Here is a 13068-nt window from a genome sequence, read left to right as displayed (position 1 = left end):
TTGTAGTATTGTTTGTGCACTTTGCCATGCCATGCATATTTAAAGCGGACATGCATCATACTTGGCTGTGCATCATGCCATGTTATGTGATGGTTGTTTACTATGTTGTTTGCTTCTTTCCGGTGTTTCTTCTTTGGGTTAGTTCCGATAACATCGCGTTTGTGAGGATCCGTTCGACTACGTCTGTTTGTCCTCTTGATGGACTCATTCTTCTTCCTTGCGGGATCTCAGGCAAGATGACCATACCCTCGAAATCACTTCTATCTTTGCTTGCTGGATGCTCGCTCTTTTGCTATGCCTATGCTATGATTCCTACCACTTGCTTATCATGCCTCCCATATTGCCATGTCAAACCTCTAACCCACCTTGTGCTAGCAAACCGTTGTTTGGCTATGTTACCGCTTTGCTCAGCCCCTCTTATAGCGTTGCTAGTTGCATGTGAAGATTGGAGATCATTCATTGTTTGGAACATGTTTATTGTTGGGATATCATAATATTATCTTGTTTATCTTAATGCACCTATATACTTGGTAACGGGTGGAAGGCTCGGCCTTATGCCTGGTGTTTTGTTCCACTCTTGTCGCCCTAGTTTCCATCATAATGGTGTTATGTTCCTTGATTTTGCGTTCCTTACACGGTTGGGTTATAATAGGAACCCCTTGACAGTTCGCCTGGAATAAAACTCCTCCAACAATGCCCAACATTGGTGTTACCATTTACCACCTAGCCTCTTTTTCCCTTGGGTTCCGCGGACTCAAGGGTCATCTTTATTAAACCCCCCGGGCCAGTGCTCCTCTGAGTGTTGGTCCAACCTGTCAGCTGCTGGTGGCCACCAGGGGCAACTCTGGGCTGGCCTACCGGAACCTTGGACAATCCGGTGTGCCCTGAGAACGAGATATGTGCAGCTCCTATCGGGATTTGTCGCACATTCGGGTGGCTTTGCTGGTCTTGTTTTACCATTGTCGAAATGTCTTGTAACCGGGATTCCGAGCCTGATCGGGTCTTCCTGGGAGAAGGAATATCCTTCGTTGACCGTGAGAGCTTGTGATGGGCTAAGTTGGGACACCCCTGCAGGGATTTGAACTTTCGAAAGCTGTGCCCGCAGTTATGGGCAGATGGGAATTTGTTAATGTCCGGTTGTAGAAAACCTGAAACTTAACTTAACTAAAATGCATCAACCGCGTGTGTCGCCGTGATGGTATCTTCTCGGTGGAGTCCGGGAAGTGAACACGGTGTTGGAGTTATGTGTCGGCATTCTGGGAACGGGTGTCCCCAGACTTGCCTGCCTGCGGCCTACGGCGTGGCTCAAGTTGGGGCCCAGTGTGGCCCATCTTCATCAGCTCAAGCTCAAGACCCTCGCGAGGGGCCAAGCCTCGTGGTGAGGACGACAGAAAGCTTCCTTAGAGGCAGCCTCATCAGGCAGGCTCGCGAGGAGGTAGAGAGATCAAGGCAGGGGTACCTCGCGAGGAGCCCATGACGCAAGCCATGACGATCGAGACCAGGCGGGCGCCAGGCGAGCGCCGGCCTGGGCAGTGTCCTTGTTTCCCCTTTGGTGCAAAGGGGGCAAGAACATGCCAATGCATCTGGCAAAGGTTACCATTCCGGTGCAACGAGACCAAGACCAACAGTATAAACCTAGAATGGTGGCCCGAACTAGTATAAACCTCGTGTCCCTTGTGTTACACCACAATGGTGGCCCGAACCAGTATAAACCTCGTGTCCCTTGTGTTACACCACAACGGTGGCCCGAACCAGTATAAACCTCGTGTCCCTTGTGTTGTTCAATGTTTCCAGCTTAGATCACGCGAGGAGATTGGACGTAGATCGGTAGGGGAGAGATCTCCGCGCGCACCCCAGTGTTCGAACCTCAAGGGTCTGCCGGAACCCGAAATCCGACATTTGGCACGCCAGGTAGGGGTGCGCCGGGATCTTTCTTTCGCTGTTCGCGTGTGTTCTTCTGTCGTGTCCATGGCTGAAGCTCGTCGGGCTTGCACCGAGCGCCGGGCTGCTCTCGCCACCCGCGTCGCCTAGACAGCGCCCGTCGGCGGACGCCCTCGTCGTTCCCCGTCGCCTGCCGCCAACACCGCCACCGTCTCTGCGGGGAACAAGCAGCAGGCCTTGTCCCAGCATCCTTCGGCGCGGCAGGAGGGCCGCACCGCCACACCGTCACTAACTCCAGCCGCTTCGTCGTCCCACGCCCGTCGCGCCCCCACGAACGCGCACGCCGCGCTGCTCCTGGCAAGAGAGCTCTTGCACTACCACCCCGTCGATGACCTCCACGAGGACTGGCTCACCCGCATCACCGAGCTCGTCAGCGCCGCAGGGGGCTCCCCCTTACCGTCCCTCTCACTTCCTCACCCACCATTCCGCGCAGGAGGCGGGGATCAGGAGGTGCCTCCGCCACCTCCTCCCCAAGAAGGCGCCCTGGCTCCAAGGCGCGTAGCCCCAGGGCGAGACACTCCGCGTCCGGCGCTTGCGCAGCAAGAAAGGAGCTGCCAAGAGATCCCCCGTCCCCAAGAAGGTGCTCGCGCGCTCCCAGCATCGGCGCACCATGATCGCGTCCCTGCACCTCCATGCCAAGACCCTGCGCTGCTCCAAGCGGCGGCACGCGGTAACCCCAGGAACAAGCCCAGCACCAGCAAAAGGCACCGGTGGCCACAGCAGGCTGCCGCGCCCTCACCCCCAAGCCACGCGGCGTCGCATGGCCAGGCAAGTTCAAGCCTGACCTGCCCCCTCGCTACGATGGCACGGCGGACCCCGCGGAGTTCCTACAGCTCTACGAGCTATGCATCAAAGCTGCCAACAGAGACGAAAGGGTGATGGCGAACTGGTTTCCCATGGCGCTCAAGGACGGGGCCCGCACCTGGCTCCTGCCACGATCTCCTCCTGGGACGAGATGCGCACTCGCTTCATCGCCAACTTCCAGGGAACTCGCGACCGGCCCCCGGCCGTGAGCGATCTGCGCCGCATCAAGCAGCAGCAAGGGGAAACCCTGCAGAAATACATCCAGCGCTTCAACAACGCTCGCCTCAAGATCCCCAAGGTGACTGAAGAATCCATCATCTCGGCCTTCTCCGATGGCGTACGCGACATCAAGATGAAGGAGGAGCTAGCAATCCATGAAGACTTGTGCACATCCCTAGAGCTGTTCAACTTGGCGACCAAGTGCGCCAGGGCTGAGGAAGGGCGCCTTTCCCTCCTCGAACCCCCGAGTGTCGACCCAGAAGAGAAGAAGTCCAAGGCCAAGGACGTGAAGCGCAAGGAGGCTGCCGTGGTTGCAGCGGAACCGGACACCAAGCGAGGCAGGGATCAGCCTGAGTCATCCAAGGGCAGCCGTTACTGCGTCTACCATGACCTCCACACCCACAACACCAACGAATGTCAAGAGCTCAGGGCCGTGAGAGATGGACATGTCGGCCGACGCCCCGAGCGCAACGACAGGGGCTATGGCCGAGGAGGAGGAAGAGGTGGCGGATGATGGGAAGACAGTGGCCCTCACTAAGGGTGGCATGACCGACCTCGCGAAGATCGCTGGCAGGACCAGCCTCGCGAGGAAGGCTGGAGAGATCAGCCTCATGAGGATCGCCCGCGCGGCAACACATGCCTTCCTCCTCTGCCGCCACCGCCAAGGAGGAACAACGGCCAACATCAAGACGAGGGGGCTCAGGGCTTCCAGGAGCTGCGCGCAATCGCTTGCATCTTGGGTGGCGCGCAGCCCCAGCCACACAACGCATCTTCAAGTAGTTTGCTCACGAGGTGAATGCAGTCCTCCCCAAGCTTGAGGCCACGTGTCCTCTCAGGTGGTCTGGTGCGCTATCACGTTCAGCTCAGCGGATCAGCTCAAGTGCGCGGCAACGGCCGGAGTCCTCCCGATGGTTTGCTCCCTAGTCATCAGCAACGTGTAGGTCACCAGGACCCTCATTGATGGCAGAGCAGGACTCAACGTCCTGTCCGTCGAGACGTTCGACAATCTCCAGGTGGCATACGATCAGCTTCAGCCGACCAAGCCCTTCTCAGGAGTCACTGATGGTTCCACTGTTCCAATAGGGCAGGTTCGCCTTCCAGTCACCTTCAGGCAGCGCAACAACTACCGCACCGAGCTCATCGACTTTGACGTCGCCCACATCCGTCTGCCATACAACGCCATCCTCGGGTACCCAGCCCTGGCCAAGTTCATGACAGTGACTCACCATGGATACAATGTCCTCAAGATGCCAGGAAGCGGTGGAGTCATCACCGTCCCTTGTGAAGAAAGGGACGCAGTGTGCTCACTTGAGCGCGCGTTCCAAGCCGCAGCAATCGAAGACCCGGACCACAGGAACGGAAGACTTCCCGAGGCGACCCTTAAGAAGAAGAAGGTTTCGTCTGGCCCAAGCCATAAGGAGGCATGCGCCTCCGGAGGTGTTGCGTCAGGATCTGCGCCCAATCAGGGAGCGCCACCCTCTCTCGCATAGGAAGGCGTGCCTGGCGCCCTCCTCAGGCAGGGCTCGGGGTCTCTTTCTTGGGGAGCCACCGACTTTGCCAAGGTCACGAGGGAGGCGCTCGGGCACCAGTTGGAGGGGTGCTTCCAGGCACATTTCCCTCAGGAAGGTACAAGGCAAGGAAGACCAAACCCTCAGGAGTTCATCGCAAGAAACACCTAGGAGCTACAGGAGTCGAGAGTCATGCGTGGCAGCCGCCGCTTGCCCACCATAGCCCCACATCCAGGCGAGGATGGTGGGCTGCGTGTCTACGTTGACGTGCCAGGGCTCAACCGAGCCGCATCTCAGGAGTGCCTCTGGCCTTCGCGCGTGGGGTGTTGTGAGGGTCCACCTCACAACAATGTTCGCATGCCTTTCGGCCAGCCGAATGCGGTAGCTGCTCATCAGCGCCTGCCGAGGAGCATTCTGGAGGCCCAAGAGGTCAGGCATTGTGCAGTCCTGGCGGGGATGAAGATGGCCCTCGGAGACCCACCTGTGCCCCTGGAGCCTCCCGAGGCTCCTAGGCCTAGGGGCTCGTGAGGGTCGACGTCTTCATCGCGCATCGCCCGCTTCTTCAACATCACTTCATCTTCAACGGCACCAGGTAACATCTTTCTAAGTTCCGTTTTTAGCTGGGAGCGCCCACAAGGCCGCATCGTTCCCAGGTCACATGGGTTTGTCCCTGCGGCATGTATCCGTTTTGCTTATGCTCTTTACTTAACTTGTTCGGGGCGCCCCTCGGGCTGCATCGTCCCCGAGCTGCTCGGGCCTGGCCCGGCGGCGTTTGCTTTTCTCGCGTCTACTTAAAATGAATTTGCTCTTTCGCGCTTAATCGTCACCTGCTGCTTATCGTGGACTTCTCCGCTTTCATGCAAAGCGCTTGCACGTTAAAAGGGGGGGGGGTACCTGAGCATCGCGACTCATGGGCTCCTACTGGCTCTCTAGCCCTCACCCCCTGGCCTTGACCCACGGCATCGCGACCTGTCATACCAGCGGCGGCTGAGCTCGCTCGAGGGCCGGGACCTGAGGACGCAGAGCATTTGCATTCTAACCACCCTGCGGGAACACACCATTGATAAAGGCCCACAGCCAGGCGCAACCCGCCTCGATGTAGGGCCTCGTGAGTCCTGCGCTGGCTCACGAGTGCCCAGATACACCTCTCCTAGCCCTACCATGCCAGCCACGTGTCAGGGCGGGGCTGTACATGCCCCGGGGCCTCCTCCCGGAGGGGAGCCCCCTCCCACGTACCAGTGGAAGCACCATGCTCCACGCTGGCTGACGACATTGCCGAGGAGCGGATATGCCCATACACATACAGCAGCGCTATGCTTCGCGCTGGTGATAAACAACTGAGGGCGGCCTACGGCCGTACCAATCTCAGGGAGCTCAGAGCTCAGTGTCGGGCACCATCGCAACGCCTCCCCTCGGGAGCGCCGTGCGAGGGGGCTAGACACGGGGGCTACACCCGGGCCTTGCCCGAGCGCACACCACCCAACCAGGTCCCTCGGATCTGGTCGTCACGTGCCCCCCTGAGCGGAGCCAAGGTATGGAAACCCATATGAACGTCAAGGGGGACTCCTAAGCATCGCGACTCAGGAGCCTAACTTGCCACGTAGCCCCTCACTCCTTAGTCCCGTCCTGGTTTCCGGTCGGGGCTAACGCTGGGTGAGGTATGCGCGGGGCCGGGCCCTGCCGATGCAGAATGACGAATCCACTCCTTGTTCCCCCCTTTCCTACTTGTTGCTTGCGCGTCAAGGGGGACTCTTGAGCATCGCGACTCAGGAGCCTAACTTGCCACGTAGCCCCTCACCCCTTAGTCCCGTCCTAGTTTCTGGTCGGGGCTAACGCTGGGTGAGGCATGCGCGGGGCCAGGCCCTGCCGATGTAGAGCGCGAGCAAGTAGGAGAGAAAAATGCAAATTCCAGGAAATTCAAAGCAAGTATTACAAGCCATAGATTGTTTCACGACGCCAAACACAAGTTTAAACTATTGGGGAACGTAGTAATTTCAAAAAATTTCCTACACACACGCAAGATCATGATGATGCATAGCAACGAGGGGAGAGTGTGATCTACATACCTTGTAGATCGATAACGGAAGTGTTTGGTTGATGTAGTCGTACGTCTCCATGGCCCGACCGATCAAGCACCAAAACTACGGAAACCTCCGAGTTCTAGCACACGTTCAGCTCGATGACGATCCCCGGACTCCGATCCAGCAAAGTGTCGGGGAAGAGTTCCGTCAGCACGACGGCGTGGTGACGATCTTGATGTACTACTGTCGCAGGGCTTCGCCTAAGCACCGCTACAATATTATCAAGGACTATGGTGGAAGGGGGCGCCGCACACGGCTAAGAATATGATCACGTGGATCAACTTGTGTGTCTCTGGGGTGCCCCTGCCTCCGTATATAAAGGACTAAAGGGGGGGGGGGTGCGGCCGGCCTAGGAGAGGCGCGCCAGGAGAGTCCTACTCCCTCTGGGAGTAGGATCCCCCCCCAATCCTAGTTGGAATAGGATTAGCGGAGGGGGGAAAAGAGAGAGGGGGCCCGGCCCCTCTCCTTGTCCTATTCGGACCAAGGGAGGGGAGGGGCACGCGGCCCATCTTGGGCTGCCCCTTCTCTTTTCCACCAAGGCCCACTATGGCCCATATAGCTCCCGGGGGGTTCCGGTAACCTCCCGGTACTCCGGTAAAATCCCGATTTCACCCGGAACACTTCCGATATCCAAAAATAGGCTTCCAATATGTAAATCTTTATGTCTCGACCATTTCGAGACTCCTCGTCATGTCCGTGATCACATCCGGGACTCCGAACAACCTTCGGTACATCAAAATGCATAAACTCATAATATAATTGTCATCGTAACCTTAAGCGTGCGGACCCTACGGGTTCGAGAACAATGTAGACATGACCAAGACATGTCTCCGGTCAATAACCAATAGCGGAACCTGGATGCTCATATTGGCTCCTACATATTCTACGAAGATCTTTATCGGTCAGACCACATAACAACATACGTTGTTCCCTTTGTCATCGGTATGTTACTTACCCGAGATTCGATCGTCGGTATCTCAATACCTAGTTCAATCTCGTTACCGGCAAGTCTCTTTACTCGTTCTGTAATACATCATCCCGCAACTAACTCATTAGTTGCAATGCTTGCAAGGCTTAAGTGATGTGCATTACCGAGAGGGCCCAGAGATACCTCTCCGACAATCGGAGTGACAAATCCTAATCTCGAAATACGCCAACCCAACATGTACCTTTGGAGACGCTTGTAGAGCTCCTTTATAATCACCCAGTTATGTTGTGACGTTTGGTAGCACACAAAGTGTTCCTCCGGCAAACGGGAGTTGCATGATCTCATAGTCATAGGAACATGTATAAGTCATGAAGAAAGCAATAGCAACATACTAAACGATCGGGTGCTAAGCTAATGGAATGGGTCATGTCAATCAGATCATTCACTTAATGATGTGATCCCGTTAATCAAATAACAACTCATTGTTCATGGTTAGGAAACATAACCATCTTTGATTAACGAGCTAGTCAAGTAGAGGCACACTAGTGACACTTTGTTTGTCTATGTATTCACACATGTATTATGTTTTCGGTTAATACAATTCTAGCATGAATAATAAACATTTATCATGATATAAGGAAATAAATAATAACTTTATTATTGCCTCTAGGGCATATTTCCTTCAGTCTCCCACTTGCACTAGAGTCAATAATCTAGATTACACAGTAATGATTCTAACACCCATGGAGCCTTGGTGCTGATCATGTTTTGCTCGTGGAACAGGCTTAGTCAATGGGTCTGCAACATTCAGATCCGTATGTATCTTGCAAATCTCTATGTCTCCCACCTGGACTAGATCCCGGATGGAATTGAAGCGTCTCTTGATGTGCTTGGTTCTCTTGTGAAATCTGGATTCCTTTGCCAAGGCAATTGCACCAGTATTGTCACAAAAGATTTTCATTGGACCCGATGCACTACGTATGACACCTAGATCGGATATGAACTCCTTCATCCAGACTCCTTCATTTGCTGCTTCCGAAGCAGCTATGTATTCCGCTTCACACGTAGATCCCGCCACGACGCTTTGTTTAGAACTGCACCAACTGACAGCTCCACCGTTTAATGTAAACACGTATCCGGTTTGCGATTTAGAATCGTCCGGATCAGTGTCAAAGCTTGCATCAACGTAACCATTTACGATGAGCTCTTTGTCACCTCCATATACGAGAAACATATCCTTACTCCTTTTCAGGTACTTCAGGATGTTCTTGACCGCTGTCCAGTGATCCACTCCTGGATTACTTTGGTACCTCCCTGCTAGACTTATAGCAAGCCACACATCAGGTCTGGTACACAGCATTGCATACATGATAGAGCCTATGGCTGAAGCATAGGGAACATCTTTCATATTCTCTCTATCTTCTGCAGTGGTCGGGCATTGAGTCTTACTCAACTTCACACCTTGTAACACAGGCAAGAACCCTTTCTTTGCTTGATCCATTTTGAACTTCTTCAAAACTTTGTCAAGGTATGTGCTTTGTGAAAGTCCAATTAAGCGTCTTGATCTATCTCTATAGATCTTAATGCCTAATATGTAAGCAGCTTCACCGAGGTCTTTCATTGAAAAACTTTTATTCAAGTATCCCTTTATGCTATCTAGAAATTCTATATCATTCCCAATTAGTAATATGTCATCTACATATAATATCAGAAATGCTATAGAGCTCCCACTCACTTTCTTGTAAATACATGCTTCTCCAAAAGTCTGTATAAAACCAAATGCTTTGATCACACTATCAAAGCGTTTATTCCAACTCCGAGAGGCTTGCACTAGTCCATAAATGGATCGCTGGAGCTTGCACACTTTGTTAGCTCCCTTTGGATCAACAAAACCTTCTGGTTGCATCATATACAACTCTTCTTCCAGAAATCCATTCAGGAATGCAGTTTTGACATCCATCTGCCAAATTTCATAATCATAAAATGCGGCAATTGCTAACATGATTTGGACAGACTTAAGCATCGCTACGGGTGAGAAGGTCTCATCGTAGTCAATCCCTTGAACTTGCCGAAAACCTTTTGCGACAAGTCGAGCTTTGTAGACAGTAATATTACCGTCAGCGTCAGTCTTCTTCTTGAAGATCCATTTATTCTCAATTGCTTGCCGATCATCGGGCAAGTCAACCAAAGTCCATACTTTGTTCTCATACATGGATCCCATCTCAGATTTCATGGCCTCAAGCCATTTTGCGGAATCTGGGCTCACCATCGCTTCTTCATAGTTCGTAGGTTCATCATGATCTAGTAGCATGACTTGCAGAACGGGATTACCGTACCACTCTGGCGCAGATCTTACTCTGGTTGATCTATGAGGTTCAGTAGTATCTTGTTCTGAAGTTTCATGATCATCATCATTAGCTTCCTCACTAACTGGTGTAGGTGTCACAGAAACAGTTTTCTGTGATGTACTACTTTCCAATAAGGGAGCAGGTACAGTTACCTCGTCAAGTTCTACTTTCCTCCCACTCACTTCTTTCGAGAGAAACTCCTTCTCCAGAAAGTTTCCGAATTTAGCAACAAAAGTCTTGCCTTCAGATCTATGATAGAAGGTGTATCCAATAGTCTCCTTTGGATATCCTATGAAGACACATTTCTCCGATTTGGGTTCGAGCTTATCAGGTTGAAGCTTTTTCACATAAGCATGGCAGCCCCAAACTTTCAGAAACGACAACTTTGGTTTCTTTCCAAACCACAGTTCATAAGGCGTCGTCTCAACGGATTTTGATGGTGCCCTATTTAACGTGAATGCGGCCGTCTCTAGAGCGTATCCCCAAAACGATAGCGGTAAATCAGTAAAAGACATCATAGATCGCACCATATCTAGTAAAGTACGATAACGACGTTCGGACACACCATTACGCTGTGGTGTTCCGGGTGGCGTGAGTTGCGAAACTATTCCACAATTTTTCAAATGTACACCAAACTCGTAACTCAAATATTCTCCTCCACGATCAGATCGTAGAAACTTTATTTTCTTGTTATGATGATTTTCAACTTCACTCTGAAATTCTTTGAACTTTTCAAACGTTTCAGACTTATGTTTCATTAAGTAGATATACCCATATCTGCTTAAGTCATCTGTGAAGGTGAGAAAATAACGATATCCGCCACGAGCCTCAATATTCATAGGACCACATACATCTGTATGTATGATTTCCAACAAATCTGTTGCTCTCTCCATAGTACCGGAGAACGGTGTTTTTGTCATCTTGCCCATGAGGCACGGTTCGCAAGTACCAAGTGATTCATAATCAAGTGGTTCCAAAAATCCATCAGTATGGAGTTTCTTCATGCGCTTTACACCGATATGACCTAAACGGCAGTGCCACAAATATGTTGTACTATCATTATCAACTCTGCATCTTTTGGTTTCACATTATGAATATGTGTGTTACTACTATCGAGATTCAATAAGAATAGACCACTCTTCAAGGGTGCATGACCATAAAAGATATTACTCATATAAATAGAACAACCATTATTCTCTGATTTAAACGAATAACCGTCTCGCATCAAACAAGATCCAGATATAATGTTCATGATTAACGCTGGCACCAAATAACAATTATTTAGGTCTAATATTAATCCCGAAGGTAGATGTAGAGGTAGCGTGCCGACTGCGATCACATCGACTTTGGAATCGTTTCCCACGCGCATCGTCACCTCGTCCTTAGCCAATCTTCGCTTAATCCATAGTCCCTGTTTCGAGTTGCAAATATTAGCAACAGAACCAGTATCAAATACCCAGGTGCTACTGCAAGCATTAGTAAGGTACACATCAATAACATGTATATCACATATACCTTTGTTCACCTTGCCATCCTTCTTATCCGCCAAATACTAGGGGCAGTTCCGCTTCCAGTGACCAGTCTGCTTGCAGTAGAAGCACTCAGTTTCAGGCTTAGGTCCAGGTTTGGGTTTCTTCTCTTGAGTAGCAACTTGCTTGCTGTTCTTTTTGAAGTTTCCCTTCTTCTTCCATTTGCCTTTTTTCTTGAAACTAGTGGTCTTGTTGACCATCAACACTTGATGCTCCTTCTTGATTTCTACCTCCGCAGCTTTCAGCATTGCGAAGAGCTCGGGAATAGTCTTATTAATCCCTTGCATATTATAGTTCATCACAAAGCTCTTGTAGCTTGATGGCAGTGATTGGAGAATTCTGTCAATGACGCAATCATCTGGAAGATTAACTCCCATTTGAATCAAGTGATTATTATACCCAGACATTTTGAGTATATGCTCACTGACAGAATTGTTCTCCTCCATTTTGCAGCTATAGAACTTATTGGAGACTTCATATCTCTCAATCCGGGCATTTGCTTGAAATATTAACTTCAACTCCTGGAACATCTCATATGCTCCATGACGTTCAAAACGTCGTTGAAGTCCCGGTTCTAAGCCGTAAAGCATGGCACACTGAACTATCGAGTAGTCATCAGCTTTGCTCTGCTAGACGTTCACAACATCTGGTGTTTCTCCAGCAGCAGGCCTGGCACCCAGCGGCGCTTCCAGGACGTAATTCTTCTGTGCAGCAATGAGGATAATCCTCAAGTTACGGACCCAGTCCGTGTAATTGCTACCATCATCTTTCAACTTTGCTTTCTCAAGGAACACATTAAAATTCAAAGAAACAACAGCACGAGCCATCTATCTACAATCAAGCATAAACAAGCAAGATACTTATCCGGTACTAAGTTTCATGATAAATTTAAGTTCATTTAATTTACTTAAAGAACTCCCACTTAGATAGACATCCCTCTAATCCTCTAAGTGATTACGTGATCCAAATCAACTAAACCATGTCCGATCATCACGTGAGATGGAGTAGTTTCATTGGTGAACATCACTATGTTGATCATATCTACTATATGATTCACGCTCGACCTTTCGATCTTCGTGTTCCGAGGCCATATCTGTATATGCTTGGCTCATCAAGTATAACCTGAGTATTCCGCGTGTGCAACTGTTTTGCACCCGTTGTATTTGAACGTAGAGCCTATCACACCCGATCATCACATGGTGTCTCAGCACGAAGAACTTTCGCAATGGTGCATACTCAGGGAGAACACTTCTTGATATTTAGTGAGAGATCATCTTATAATGCTACCGTCAATCAAAGCAAGATAAGATGCATAAAAGATAAACATCACATGCAATCAATATAAGTGATATGATATGGCCATCATCATCTTGTGCTTGTGGCCTCCATCTCCGAAGCACCGTCGTGATCACCATCATCACCGGCATGACACCTTGATCTCCATCGTAGCATCGTTGTCGTCTTGCCAAGCTTGTGCTTCCACAACTATCGCTACCGCTTAGTGATAAAGTAAAGCATTACATCACGATTGCATTGCATACAATAAAGCGACAACCATATGGCTCCTGCCAGTTGCTGATAACTCGGTTACAAAACATGATCATCTCATACAATAAAATTCAGCATCATGTCTTGACCATATCACATCACAACATGCCCTGCAAAAACAAGTTAGACGTCCTCTACTTTGTTGTTGCAAGTTTTACGTGG

Source organism: Triticum dicoccoides, chromosome 3A, assembly GCF_002162155.2.
Source record: "Triticum dicoccoides isolate Atlit2015 ecotype Zavitan chromosome 3A, WEW_v2.0, whole genome shotgun sequence".
NCBI classification, from domain to species: Eukaryota; Viridiplantae; Streptophyta; class Magnoliopsida; order Poales; family Poaceae; genus Triticum; species Triticum dicoccoides.
The sequence above is the reverse complement of the archived record's forward strand: the minus strand, read 5'-3'. Positions refer to the sequence as shown.